The sequence below is a fragment of the Anabrus simplex genome, chromosome 1, assembly GCF_040414725.1.
Source record: "Anabrus simplex isolate iqAnaSimp1 chromosome 1, ASM4041472v1, whole genome shotgun sequence".
Taxonomy (NCBI): domain Eukaryota; kingdom Metazoa; phylum Arthropoda; class Insecta; order Orthoptera; family Tettigoniidae; genus Anabrus; species Anabrus simplex.
The window spans coordinates 683,563,106-683,578,318 of record NC_090265.1 but is presented as its reverse complement, the minus strand read 5'-3'; positions in this window follow the sequence as shown (position 1 = coordinate 683,578,318).

Sequence of the window (15,213 nt, the reverse complement as noted above, 5' to 3'; positions counted from 1 at the left end):
AGTAAGATTTGTAGGCTCTAATTTATCCATAACATATTGAAATATGATTTCTAAATGCCCCTTTTTACGACAGGACCGCCACGCGTTGAAATATTCTTCTCGCGGTAACGCCCACATAGGCACTGAAAATGAGAAAATAAACCATCATGCACATTCGTGCGCAACCAAACCGCTACAGATCCTGAATCTACATTAAATTTCCCATCGAATGACGTTTAAAGTAAAGTGGCACTATGAGGCACTCATAAAGTTTTTTTCGAGCAAATCGTAAAAACAATCTAATTTTCTACAACTGCTTCCTTTTACAACGCACTGTAAATAACTTGTTTACTGCAGAACGCTTGTATTATGCTTAAAATGAGAACACATACCTCTTTTCACTATTCCATGAACCACAGAATACAACACCTCGTTGAACTTACTAGAAACACAACGTTCGGTTCTCTCCGACACCTCCTATCAACTGAGTTGATAACTGCAAGGAAGATGTTTCAGCACCTGTCCCATCCATCCTACGTACCAGAAAGCGAAAAGAAAGACTGAAGGTCAACATCTGGTTTGTTTACTATCGAATGAGCCAGGTTGCGCTTTGATTGGCGACAGTGAATTTTTTCCACCTAGATATGGGATTCGACACACTGTGCGACGTAAAGCCAATTGCAAAATAATAATAATAAATAAGAAAGGCCTGGCAGAACAACTGGAAGCCAAAGAGAGGAAGATTTTAAGAAAGATCTTGGGCCCGGTCAAAGAACAGGGAGAGTACAGAAGATGACACAACAATGAACTGTATCTACACGAGAAGAAGATGACGGACACCATACGAAAAAGGAGAATCTCTTTCTATGGCCACTTGACACGAATAAGTTCCGGAAGATTGTCCAATCAAATCTGTGTCTAGTTTGAGGGAAAGAAAACTGAAGATTTATAGAGGACCGAGCTCGATAGCTGCAATCGCTCAAGTGCGGGCAATGTCCAGTATTCAGGAGATAGTAGGTTCGAACCCCACTGTCGGCAGCCCTGAAGATGGTTTTCCGTGGTTTCCCATTTTTACACCAGGCAAATGCCGGGGCTGTACCTTAACTAAGGCCACGGCCGCTTCCTTCCCACTCCTAGCCCTTTCCTGTCCCATCGTCGCCATAAGACCTATCTGTGTCGGTGCGACGTAAAGCAACTTGCAAAAAAAAAAAAAAAAAAAAGATTTGTAGAGGTGGAAAAAGATCTACAAGAACTGGGGATCTCACATGGGGACATCTTGGAATACGACCCTCCGCATAGTGTTGGCGTCTGGTAGGGCACCCAGCCGTAAAACTTGTCCAAATCGATATCACGTTCTGACTCCCATAATTGGAGAAAAGTCCAGAAAGATGAAGAAATTATTATTATTATTATTATTATTATTATTATTATTATTATTATTATTATTATTATACCGGAGGTACACCCGCCAGTGCATTTAAAACTAGAGTCACATTTCATGATGCTTTTTCTGAAAAGTTCTGGTTTGTGTGTCATCTTCTAGTCGTAGGTCCATTTCTTTGAGGTTCTTCTTGACATTAACGCACCAGAAAAATTGATGTTTTTGAGTCAAAATGATTAAAAATGCATATTGTCCATCGAGAGTCGTCCATCCGTCGTAAGTGACCGTAGAAGTGGGCCCTGCGTTTGCGCATTATGTCCGTGATGCCCTCTATCTTAAATTACATTTCTTGTCTGGATTTTCTTATGGAGATTCCGCTTATGTAGTTTGAACCAAGTATGTTGTGGATGATCTTTTTCTTTCTGTTTGTTTTAACTTAGCAAGCGCACATTTCTGGGAGAGGATTAGGCACGCATAGAGAGATACCTGCTTCACAACAGTGTTGTAATGATGATTTTTGTTATATATAGAAAAGCAACTTTTGTTATATTATTATTATTATTATTATTATTATTATTATTATTATTATTATTATTATTTCCGATGAGGCCTGCTAAGAACCACGTGCCAATTTCTTTTCAGTTCTTCATACTTCGTTGTTTTCTCCTCCATTCCTTCGAATATTCTTTCATCCTTTCACTATTCTATTTCTTTCTGTCCTCGGATCACTTCGCACCAGGCTTCTTGTTCAGTCTTCCTTGGAATCCTTCCATACTTACTACCCTCTTTCTAAAAATCTCTCTGTCCATAGTTTTTTCTTCTCTTATTTCTTCCTAAATCTTTCTTTACTTTTTGAATCCCGCTACTTGTTGCCTTTTTGTCCCAAAGGTACTTGAAAATTCTTTTTGTTTATTTGGAATCAACCATTGTCCGCCTCTGTGGTGTAGTGGTTAGCGTGATTAGCTGCCACCCCCAGAGGCCCGGGTTCGATTCCCGGCTCTGCCACGAAATTTGAAAAGTGGTACGAGGGCTGGAACGGGGTCCACTCAGCCTCGGGAGGTCAACTGAGTAGAGGTGGGTTCGATTCCCACCTCAGCCATCCTGGAAGTGGTTTTCCGTGGTTTCCCACTTCTCCTCCAGGCGAATGCCGGGATGGTACCTAACTTAAGGCCACGGCCGCTTCCTTCCCTCTTCCTTGCCTATCCCTTCCAATCTTCCCATCCCTCCACAAGGCCCCTGTTCAGCATAGCAGGTGAGGCCGCCTGGGCGACGTACTGGTCATACTCCCCAGTTGTATCCCCCGACCAAGAGTCTGAAGCTCCAGGACACTGCCCTTGAGGCGGTAGAGGTGGGATCCCTCGCTAAGTCCGAGGGAAAAACCGAACCTGGAGGGTAAACAGATGATAATGATGATGGAATCAACAATTCTATAAATATGTCCAAAAAATTGCAATCTCTTTTTTCTTATAGTTTCTGTTATATTTTCTTTGTTCCTTTATATTTCATCATGAGATCTTAATTTCCATACTTTGTTGTTTTCACAGGACCTAAGATTTTTCTCATGATTGCCCTTTCTAGTACCACTTCCATTTCGGTTTCACCACTGTAGTGTAGTGCCTTATTTTAAGATTTGTAGATAGACACTTTTTGTTATACAAATTCTTTGACACCATATGCTCTTTATTATTATTATTATTATTATTATTATTATTATTATTATTATTATTAGTAGTAGTAGTAGTAGTAGTAGTAGTAGTAGTAGTAGTAGTAGTATTAGTATATCCTCCGTGGCTCAGTTTGCAGTGGGCGGTCCTCTCACCGCTGGATTCCGTGGTTCAAATCCCGGTCACTCCATGTGAGATTTGTGGTGAAAAAAGCGGAGGCGGGACAGGTTTTTCTCCGGGTACTCTGGTTGTCATCATTTATTCCAGCAACACTTTCCACTATATTCTTCGGCAGCTGGCACAATTCGTATCCTCGCCGCGCTGGATGGGGGCTTCATTCTTTCCATCCCTGACCCGGTCGAATGACTGGAAAACAGGCTGTGTATTTTTATTATTATTATTATGGCTCGGAAGTTCCGAAAAAAATTCCTTTTTTCCTCCTTCCTGTCTTTTTCGGCGTTTCTGGCTTATTGGTCATTTTTAACCATTCTAGGTCTTAACGTTCTTTTCTGCAATTTCACCTTCTTTCGACTACATTTGTACTGCCTATTCTCAATTCGAATCACCAAGAGTTCATCCATCTTTTCTGTAGAAAGAGAGAAAATGACATGAAATGAAAAATATTAAACTAATGCTTGAAAAGAAAACAGGGGTATCAAATTATGTGCAGACTAAGTGAAATTTTGAAAGGAAAATTTGTTGATGTGTTTTCGAAGAGGAAGACCTCACTTGCTTCAAGTATGAACCCTTAAAATCTGTTGATGTAGAGAGAATTTTCTCGGTGTTTTGCAACGTCCTGTCTGAAAACTAACGATTCTGTACACCTAAGAACATGAAGAAGACTGCTCTGATATACTGCAAAGCTAACTGAGGTAAGATTTACGAGTTTCAACTTCTATAACCCTAGTTTAAAAAATGCCAAATATAATTCCAGTTATAGTAATTTCAATTTATTTCTCCGGGGTGTCCATTTCGGATTCACTGAATTCATTCTACGTGAAAAAAATTATTTATAAATTCTGCAAGTACTTTATTAACAAATATGGAATTCCTTTTTAAATAATGTTAATCTAAACATATATAATGTCTGAAGGAAGAAGTATTTCACTCACGTATATTTGCACTGCATGTTTATACCACCAGAATTTTTCATTTTAAAGCATCATATTGCTTTATTAAATAATTAAAACTAAAATTATGAATAAATTTGAATCGCATCTTTACGTCCTTTTAGGTCATTTTTTTTAATATTTTAGTTCTTTTTACATGTCTAGTTAGGCAATTTATAGGTCTTCAACTTCCGAACCCTGATTATAATGATGATAATAATAATCAGCGTTCGTAAATGAAATTGGCTTTTAGAACCAGGAGTGCGCGAGGACAAGTTCGACTCGCCAGGTGCAGGTCTATTTATTTGACTCCCGTAGGCGACCTGCGCGTCTTGATGAGGATGCAGTGATGATGAAGAGTACACATACACCCAGCCCCGTTCCAGCGAAATTAACCAATGTTAGTTAACTTTCCGGACCCTGCCGGGAATCGAACCCGGGACCCCAATGACCAAACCCCAGCACGCTAACCATTTAGCCATGGAGCCGGACAGCGTTCGTAAGTTGAAGACCTATAAATTGCCTTATATGGCTCTTCTGGCGAGATGTAGTGTTTACAGTGCACTATGTCTTCTGGTATGGGCTAGATTAAATTTGTTACTTTCATTGACCTGTCTCAGTCTCATCCTTGGCTTTGACAATATGAAACTGACCGGGGTATGAGCGATGCTAGTGATACCATTCCGTATGCGGTCAGTCCCTGTTATGCATGGTGTGAAAATATTGCTCATATGGTCGATTGGTGCATGCATTTCAGTGGGCTTGGCAGATTGATATGTAATAACAACTTCTGGCTCGGTGACGAAAGTAACAGGAAACTACCTCACTTCTCATTTCCCTAGTACGGCTCTCTAGTGACACCTAGGCTATTTATCACAGCTGTAGGTGGAGATGTGGATGATCAAACCAGGCTTCGGGCTGAATACCCAACATACATACATTATTATTATTATTGTTATTCCTGTCATGAGAAACGTCAGGCATCGCATTTCTCTCTCAAAACCTGGAAAGTAATTTGAAATAAGTATAATCCCTGGTCATTTTCTCGTAACTAAAAGCAATGCTAATAAAAAAGCTAGTCTAATAGATGCTAAATGTATTGAAGTCCGGTGTTCTTTATACCATGTCTTGCAGGTATTGTTACTACCTCCTTGATCTATGAACTTAGTTTGGCTTGTAATAATACTTAGTGAATCCAGCTTCTAACAAGTTATAAAGCTGCCACAACATCAATAAAACCACAAGTTTATTCAGTTTCTAGCTCATAAGAGTGGGAACGCGCAACACCAGCACTTAACCTTTCCGCTTACAAAGAAACATCGCAGTTTCGAGGAGAATGGCTGGAATCCGGTACACATCTACGGCGACATCAAATATACTTCGAATGTTTATACAGAATGACTATTTAAGTATCCATTCTCGGAACGAATCACGACCTATCTTCACAGATGCGTGTGTACGAAGCCATGATTTTAGATGTTCGAATCCATGCCATAGTTGCGTTGATCGACCGCTGTAATACTTAATCGTTTTGGTATTAACCTCAAGATAAAGCTATTAAAATTGTTCATATGGTATGATAAGAGATCACTAAAACACCTACAACTATCACAACACATAGTGACTCAAGAGACTGAGGTTCACTCCAAAATAAGCCAAGATATATTATTAAACATCAGGAGGGTCATTTACGTCTATCACCTGTTAACCAGGAAAACTGTTTACCGTTTTTGCGGAGACTTTTCTCCGCGTACTTAGAGGAAAAGAAAGAACGAAGAAAGTATTGTAACGAGAGTAACAAATTCTAAGGGTTCTGAAGGACCGTATCCCTAATGTTTATGCAAAACTCATAGCATGACCGTTGTGCAGGTTACAGTATACTTGTTGCTCGCTTCGGTAACTTTGTATTCTAACCTATTTCTGCCTAAAAATACTGGCTCTATAAATGACAAATACAGCCTGACACAACTGGTCATAGATGGCAGGATACAAGGTGTGCTCCAAGTCGACACAATCAGATGCAGGTGCACATCCAGGAACAGTAAGTACTACTCTGCTATTCCACTGGGGAATATAACAGCCTTGTATTTGTATTTTTTTTTATAAGTTGATTTACGCCACACCAACACGGATAGGTCTTATGGCGACGACGGAATAGGAAAGGGCTAGGAGTGAGAAGGAAGCGATCGAGGCCTTAATTAAGGTACAGCCCCAGCATTTTGCCTGGTGTGAAAATGCGAAACCACAGAAAATTATCTTTAGGGCCGCCAACAGTGGGATTCGAACCCACTATCTCCCGAATGCAAGCTCACAGCTGCGCGCCCCTAACCGCACGGCCAACTCGCTCGGTCCAGCTCGGTATGGTTAAAATATTTTCATGCCAAGAAGATTGATTTGGCCCTCAATCAAATATGCCGACTGATCACAGAGTATCTAAAAACAATCTCTACACCTATGTTATTCTCGTCGAGAACTAGCCGCGAACGCGGAGAGAATCAAGGTCTCCACATCCTCAGCTCACCCACTACACGGACATCACCTGCCATCAACCCGGCAGAAGTCTATCAGTAGTTTACTGCACTCATCAACACCTCTATATGCAGATCCAATGAAAATCAGGGTTCCTGTATGGAACTGTAAATTCCCATACCAACTGGAACGTGTGACACTTGAAGAGAAGCTGCCCCATGGCTACGTAGAATCCTGGACTACGTGAAATTCATTAAATAGGCTACAAGATGAGACTGGGAGACTTTTTTTACAACTTGCTTTAAGTCACACCGACACAGACAGGTCTGATAGCGACGAAGGAATAGGAAAGGAATAGGAGTGGGAAGGAAGCCAACATGACCTTAATTAACGTACAGTCCCAGCGTTTGCCTGGTTTGAAAATGATATACAACGGAAAACCATCTTCAGGGCTGCTGACGATGGGATTCGAATCCATTATCTCCAGAATGCAGGCTGACTCAAACCGAGCATCCACTCACTCGGTATTGGGAGATTAAAAGACAACCTAAAGAAATGAAATAGGTATGGCTATTTTAATGCCAACAGGTGTCCAAGGACTTCGGCTCGCCAGGTGCAGGTCTTTTGATTTGATTCCCGTAGCCGACCTGCGCGTCGTGATGAGGGTGAAATGATAATGAAGACGACACATACACTCAGTCCCTGTGCCAGGGAAATTCATTATGGTTAAAATTCCCGACCCTGCCGGGAATCGAACCCGCGACCCCTGTGACCAAAGGCCAGCACGCTAACCATTTACCCATGGAGCCGGGTTTCTTGCGGGAACACCATACCTCGTGCGGCTGTGGTGAACAACGGACGACACTGCACCTGCATCCCCACACCAGTGTTCGCCTCTTGATCTGAAACTAGGCAGGTCTAACGCCATTGACGTCGCCAAGTTTTGATCTGATGTATTTTAAATACGTATAATCTTTAATGAAGGTAGGTTTTCGTAGCCCATGGTATTAAAATAAAGAAATAAATATGCGAACTGGATTAAAACCACTTATATATATTTAACAAAGCCGAGCTTTCTGCAAAATTGCATAGGGAATGCACACATGTCTTTATTTTTACGTATAACCTTTGTTGTAAGTTTTGATATATTATGGCTGGGGGCTATCTGAAAATTTGCATCATGAAATTAGCCAAACAAAAATGTGTGTCACGATGTTGCCTAGCAACCGTGCAGGCTGAGATATGAAGTATTGATGGATGGCCATGACTGAGAGAGAGAAACAAAAAATCATGGCAGCTAAGCCTATCACTTCCTGGCATATACGTAGGGGGAGAAACAATGGAGGTGGTTCCTAGTTTCGTCTATATAGGCTCCAAGAACACTGCTCACGGTGACTGCAGCCACGGAATTGAAAGAAGCTTGCTCCTTGGGAGAAAGGCGATGGCCAATCTCGACAGTGTTTTCAAGAGCAGAGACACAACTTTAATATCAAAGATCCGTATAGTGAAGGCTATGGTCTTTCCAGTAGCAAGACCTGGGCAATAAGAAAGGCTGTACATCGAAGAATAGACGCTTTCGAATTATGGTGTTGGAGAAAACTCCTTTGAGTTCCGCGGGCTGCAGAGAGATCTACCGTATAGCTGCGGCCACCAAATTAGACACGTTAGACAAATTACGTTTTTGCCAAAGTTCTGTAGCAACTGTCCAAGAAATGTCTAATTGAACACATCATTTCGGAGTGCGAGGCAGTTTCTTCTCTCGGGATAACTATTTTCTACACAAATCAATTAAAATAATTATTAAGAATAAAATCTTGAACAAGTACATTTAAATGCGTAAAATCATATATTGAAATTTTCAATAAACGGCCATTTTTTGTTTCTTCAACCGTTGTGTAGAAAATCGCCTAACTTACATTTTTTATCTGAAATATGTTTCCACGAGTCTTTTGGTTCGCCCTTTGCCATTTCTTGATGGATGCAGTGTTTTTGTATCCGTCCTTTGGCACAGGCCAGAGCAAAGTCCCAATCTCATCCATGGCTGTGACAGTATGGAAGTTGCTGGGGCATGGGTGGTGCTGAGTAATGACATTCGGAGCACAAATAGTGTCTGAGTGTTATGAAGGCGTTGCTCATAGGGTCAGTCATGCTGCAGTGGCACTGTCTGGCCCAGTGGGGAAAGCAATGGCAAACTACCTTACTCCTCATCTTGCCTCATTTGAGCTCTGCCATTGGTTTCTGCGGTTTCCCTGTTACTGCATAGCCTTTGGTGGTGATATTTGAGGATCCAACCAGCCTCTGGGCTAATGAGCTAACAGACAGACTGAGTCTTTTGGTTTTCCTGGAAAATGGCCGGGAAGCGGCCATATAAATGTCGCTGGCTGAGGTCGTTCGGGTCGCGCGCGCCAGCGCAGGGTACAGGATACGACAAATACTTTCCGATTACGTATAAATCTACATAATTTGTATTAAATTATTTTTATTTGTTTACAATATAACTTTAAATACTTCAATATTATATAATCGATCTGTTTAATATAGAAAAGAGAACTACTTTAAAGAATACGTGGACCTGGAGGGGACCGGCTTCGACTAGAAAGCACTGCACGATAGCGTTCCCAATCCGTGCTCAAAGGTAAGCGACTCTTGACCATCGGTCTCTTCGCCGTTCCCATATCTGACAACAGCTCAGTTTTCCTCACCCGGCTAATTCAGTGGCTACACTTTTTTTTTTTTTTTTTTTGCTAGTGGCTTTACGTCGTACCGACACAGATAGGTCTTATGGCGACGATGGGATAGGAAAGGGCTAGGAGTGGGAAGGAAGCGGCCTTGGCCTTAATTAAGATACAGCCCCAGCATTTACCTGGTGTGAAAATGGGAAACCACGGAAAACCATCTTCAGGGCTGACGACAGTGGGATTTGAACCCACTATCTCCCGGATGCAAGCTCCCAGCCGCGCGTTCTAACCGTACGCCAACTCACCCTGTGGCTGTGTATTGGAAGGACAAATACTGAAACAAAAACTGAAGTAGGCTACTTTGGTCATATTATGAGAAGACATGAGTCACTGGACAAGAGCTTAATTCTGGGGGAGACTGATGTTAACAGGAGAAGAGGCTGACAACGGATGAGGTGGATTGATGGCATCAACGAAGTTACGGATCTCAATTTGGAAAGTCTTCCGGAAATAGTACAGGAGAAAAAGTAGTGGTGCACTATGGTCTATAGGGTCACGGATAGTCGGCATCAACTAAACGATTAACAACAACACGACTCAAAGAGGCTCACACTCTAGAGAACTGATTATTCCATTCGTGGTAGTTTTAAGTCAGTTTGCCCCGTTCGATGCACTGAGTCTTATACTTGTCGTCCGGCTTCATGGGTAAATGCTTAGCGTGCTGACCTTTGGTCAGAGTGGTTCCAGGTTCGATCCCCGGCAGGGTCGGGAATTTTAACCATCATTGGTTAATTTCGCAGGCACGGGGGCTGGGTGTATGTGTCATCTTTATCATCATTCCATCCTCATCACGGAGCGCAGGTCACCTACGGGTGTCAAATCAAAAGACCTGCCACCTGGCGAGCCAAACATGTCGACCGACACTCCCGGCACTAAAAGTCAAATTCCATACAGATATCTGTCGGAAACGTTTCGTTAGATGCAAATAAATTAATTGTTAACAATTTGAGTTTCGTTTATTGAAAGACATATTTATGATCATTTATTTTCCCAAAGGGAAATTTTACACCATTTTAATGCATTGTGCTACTGTTACGAATAAATAAATACTACATTAGGAGGTGTAAAATGGTAGCTAAGAGAGTCACAAACATAACGTAACCAAGATAGAAGATCAGAGAACATTATCCTGGGCGTGGAACCTCCGGCAGTATTTGATAAGGCAACTTATGTACGGAGATTGCAAGACAGGAAACATAATTCCATGATGGTCGCGAACACCACAAGCGTAAGGAAAAAAATGCGCACTTAATTAAAATAAATATAACCATTCAAATAAAGTCTACAAATAAACTTGCAACGTATTAGGTCGTGTTAAGTACATACAGTACGTTCCGAAGAGATGTTAAGTCTGTCTGTTAGGTCATCAGCCCAGAGGCTGGTTGGATCCTCAAATAGTACCACCAAAGGTTATGCGGTTGTAAGGAAACCCCAAAAACCAATGGCAGCACCAAAATGAGGCGTACTAGGCAAGATGAGGAGTGAGATAGTTTGCCATTGCTTTCCTCACTGGATCAGAAAATACTATTCCAGCACGACTGACCCTATGAGCAACACCTTTCATAACACTCAGATGCACTAGTCGGGCTCTGAATGTCATTACTCAGCACCACCCATACCCCAGCAGCTTCCATATTGTCACAGCCATGGATGAGACTGGGACTTCGGTGGAAGCTACACTTTACTCTGGCCTGTGCCAAGAGATGGATGCAAAAGTACTGTATCCATCAAGAAATGATAGCAGGCAGAGGTGTTAAGTACTAAACAAAAATGGTGAACCGAACACTGAGGGGTACGAACCCCCAATATCCCGCTTTCACATTGAATGCTCTTACCAGTTAAGGTATGGCTGCTTAGATCATATTTGTTCTGTTAGAAAGGATCTAAGATACAGGCCCAGCATTACTGCCGTCACAGCTGTAGAGTGACGTGTCCCATATTCCAGCCATTCTTTACTTCTGAGGAGGTGAAGCAAAGTCTTCGCGAAACTGCAAGCACTGCTGCAGTTTACCTTGTTCTAGACAGTATAGACCACACATCATGTTTGCTATTGTTCTGGGTCGGTAAACATAAATTATATAATTAAAATATCTATTTATGATCTCGCCGGCCCCGTGGTGTACGGGTAGCGTGCCTGCCTGTCAGCCGAAGACCGTGGGTTCAATTCCCGGCCACGTCAGAGATTCTTCTCTCGACCTGAGGGCTGGTTCGAGGTCCACTCAGCCTACGTGATTAGAACTGCGGAGCTATCTGACGGTGAGATGGCGGACCCGGTCTCGAAAGCCAAGAATAACGGCCGTGAGGATGCGTCGTGCTGACTACACGACCTCTCGTAATCTGGAGGCCTTCTGGCTGAGCAGCGGTCGCTGCGCAGGCCAAGGCCCCTTCAAGAGCGTTAAGTGCCGTGGGGTTTGGTTTTTTGTGGGGGTTTGGTTATTTATAGCCTCCCACAACAAGCATGGGCCTAAGACTTGCTCTTGTGGTACCTTATAAACACACGGTAAGGTGCAGTTTCTGGTCTGTTCTGTACCTTAACACATATAGGAGCTGTGCAGTGGTAAATAGGAGGCCGACAGATGTAATATAATCGACATCTATTGCCTGGAACTGTATGCAGTAAAAGTTTAGACTATAATTGCATGTAACAAACAATAAGTTTATCCCAGCTCACGGTATTGTTTCGCAGGGAAAGTTGCATAAATGGTAAATGTTTCAACGGAGGTGTCTGCCATGTTTACGTAAATCATTTTACGGTTCTTGATGTAGAGTTGAATAAATACCAGGGGTTGGCCCCAGAGTTACATGCGCTTACCCTGAGCTACGCCCGTTCCCCAGGGTCAGGGACAAGTTCAGTTATTGTTTCATCGTTAGGCATACAGAACACACTTCGCAACTTGCTTGTCATGTGGTCACGACCTAACGCGACGCTGGGCGCTTACTGCTGGTAATTTGCTCGTCTGCGGCTGTCAGCGAGTGTCCTCAGCCAGCCATTACGCAGCATGACATGCAATGACATTCTGAGAAATTACATTCTATAATACGACGAAATGATGAAAACATTGTCTTGAACAACATTCTGTGTACTGAGAGCATGTAACGTTATACTGGAGGCATGTAAACAATAGAAGACAAGTAAAGAAGTTGAGTAACCTTGTAAACAAAGTATGTAAAAAGCAGTAATTGAATAGAGACAGCCCGACTCATTGATTTCAAAACGCTGCACTTCAAAATGGCAATATATGAAGCGTGCCCTCAAGAAAAGTTGTATATCACATTTGGCAACTTTACATGAGTGAAAATAAAAACAGGTAGTTCTTTATAAAATTGAAATTTAGGTTTAATTATTTCTGTAAATATACTTTATACTTTGGTATCATAGAAGGATTACAGTCAGCAACCAGCAAACTCCCTGGAAGAAAGTTGTATATCACCAGACATTTATAATGGTGTATATCAAATCATGAGTTATGTAATAGTTATGTGTTTTAAACTCAAAATATGCCTTTGCTGGCGACATGTAGTGTTCACAGTGCACTATGCCTTCTGGTATGGGCCATAATAACGTTCTTACTTTCACTGACCTGTCTCAGTCTCATCCTTGGCTATGACAATATGAAAGTGACTGAGGTATGAGTGATGCTAGTAATACCGTTCCTTATGCAGCCAGTCCCTGTTATGATTGGTGTGCAAATATCGCTCATAGGGTCGGTTGGTGCATGCTTTTCAGTGGGCTTGGCAGGCCGATATGTAATATCAACTTCTGGCTCGGTGAGGAAAGCAACGGAAAACTACCTCACTCCTCATTTCCCTAGTACACCTCTTCAGTGACGCCTAGGCGATTTATGACAGCTGTTAGCGGAGCTGTGGAGGATCAGACCAGCCTCCGGGCTGAATACCCAACATACAGCATACACAAATCGAAATATGCATTGTTTTTATAAAACATACAGTGACAATACAGTTTTTTGTTTGCTACTTGCTCCACGTCGCACCAACACAGATAGGTCTTAGGTGACGATGGGACAGGAAAGGCCTAGGAGTGGCAAGGAAGCGGCCGCCTTAATTAAGGCATTTGCCTCAGTCCAGAATTAAAATCATTGAAATGGCTGGGAAACGAACCCAGGACATTTGAATAAGAAACAGGCACCCTACCCCTACACCACAGGGCTGAATAATAATAATAATAATAATAATAATAATAATAATAATAATAATAATAATAATAATAATAATAATAATAATAATAATAATAATCACTCTCACTCACTCCGTAGTCTTCTGAGGGACGTAAAGTTCCCGTGCCGATCTCACAATCCTCTTCCATCTTTTTCGATCTTGAACCCGCTCTTCCCAGTTATCAGTTTTTAGGGTGCGGCATACCTTGTTGATCTCCTTCTTCCAGGTGCTTCAGAGTCTTCCTGAAGGTCTTTTCCCATTAAGAGATCCCTTGTATAGATCTACTGGTGCTAAGTTATCCTGCATCCTCGGTACATGTCCAGCCCAGCGCAGTCTGTTGGATTCTATCACACCCATTATAGGGTGTTGTTGAGAGAGGGTGTAAATCTCATAATTAGATCTTTTCTACCAGCTTTTGGAGATAGGATCGAACCATGGGCCAAATTTGTTTCCATAAATTTTATTCTCAAAGACTTGCAACTGCTGATGCTCCTTCTTGGTTATACTCCATATCTTGGAACCATACAGAAGTACTGGTCGACTGACTGTATTGTAGATAATCATTTTTGCATTCCTTGTTAAAAACTTAGAGCCTAATATAGGGCTCATAGAGTAAAATGCCTTATTTGCATTCTTAATAATTCTAGCTTGGTGTTCCTGTTGCCTTCAGTTTTGTTAATCGATTAATACATCAAGGAATTTAAACTCCTCTAAATATATATTTCCCAATCTTCAAAGGCAATACGTAGTATGTCAACCTCCTCATGATTCGGTCTCCGTACAACCATGTAATGTGTCTTTATATCATTTACGCGTAAGCCAATTTTTGCTACCATTTCCTCTAGTTCCACAAATAACTGTCTAATTTCTAAATAATAATAATAATAATAATAATAATAATAATAATAATAATAATAATAATAATAATAATAATAATAATAATAATAATAATAATATGGTGTCAAATTTCCCTATAGCAATATCAAATGATCATAACTATATACTGTAGGCTATATTTCTCGGCTATGACTATCTGTCAACGGTTGATAATTTCAGATGACCACCAGCATGGTTGCTAGGCAACATTGTCCGGCCATCCATCCATACTTAACATCACAGTCTGTATGGTTCCTAAGTTAAACTTCCGTCACACTTTTCGTATACGACACTATTTTGTTATATGAACCCGCCTGGTGGCCATGATTGTTAAGGAATTGAAGCCTAAACAGTCTGACACCATGGCTAGCCGGTTCGAGTCACGTTGGTCGAAAAAATGTTCACCATCAGAATGTTGGCCGGTAGGGTAGGGGAAGTGGTGGTATACAATGACTAATCATTATACTGCGTGTCAAAAGCCTGGATTCGTATCCAGTAATCGGGAGATAGTGGGTTCGAGCCCCACTGTCGGCAGCCCTGAAGATGGTTTTCCGTGGTTTCCCATTTTCACACCAGGCAAATGCCGGGGTGTACCTTAATTAAGGCCACGGCCGCTTCCTTCCAATTCCAAGGCCTTTCCTATCCCATCGTCGCCATAAGACATATCTGTGTCGGTGAGACGTAAAGCAAATAGCAAAAAAAAAAAAAAAAAAAAAAGCCTGGATTCTGTTCCAAATATCTCCACAGTGCTCATATGGATTTAGGGCATGTGACACTGTTGATGTTCATCCGTCGGATGGAGACGTTAAGCCTTGAGCAGA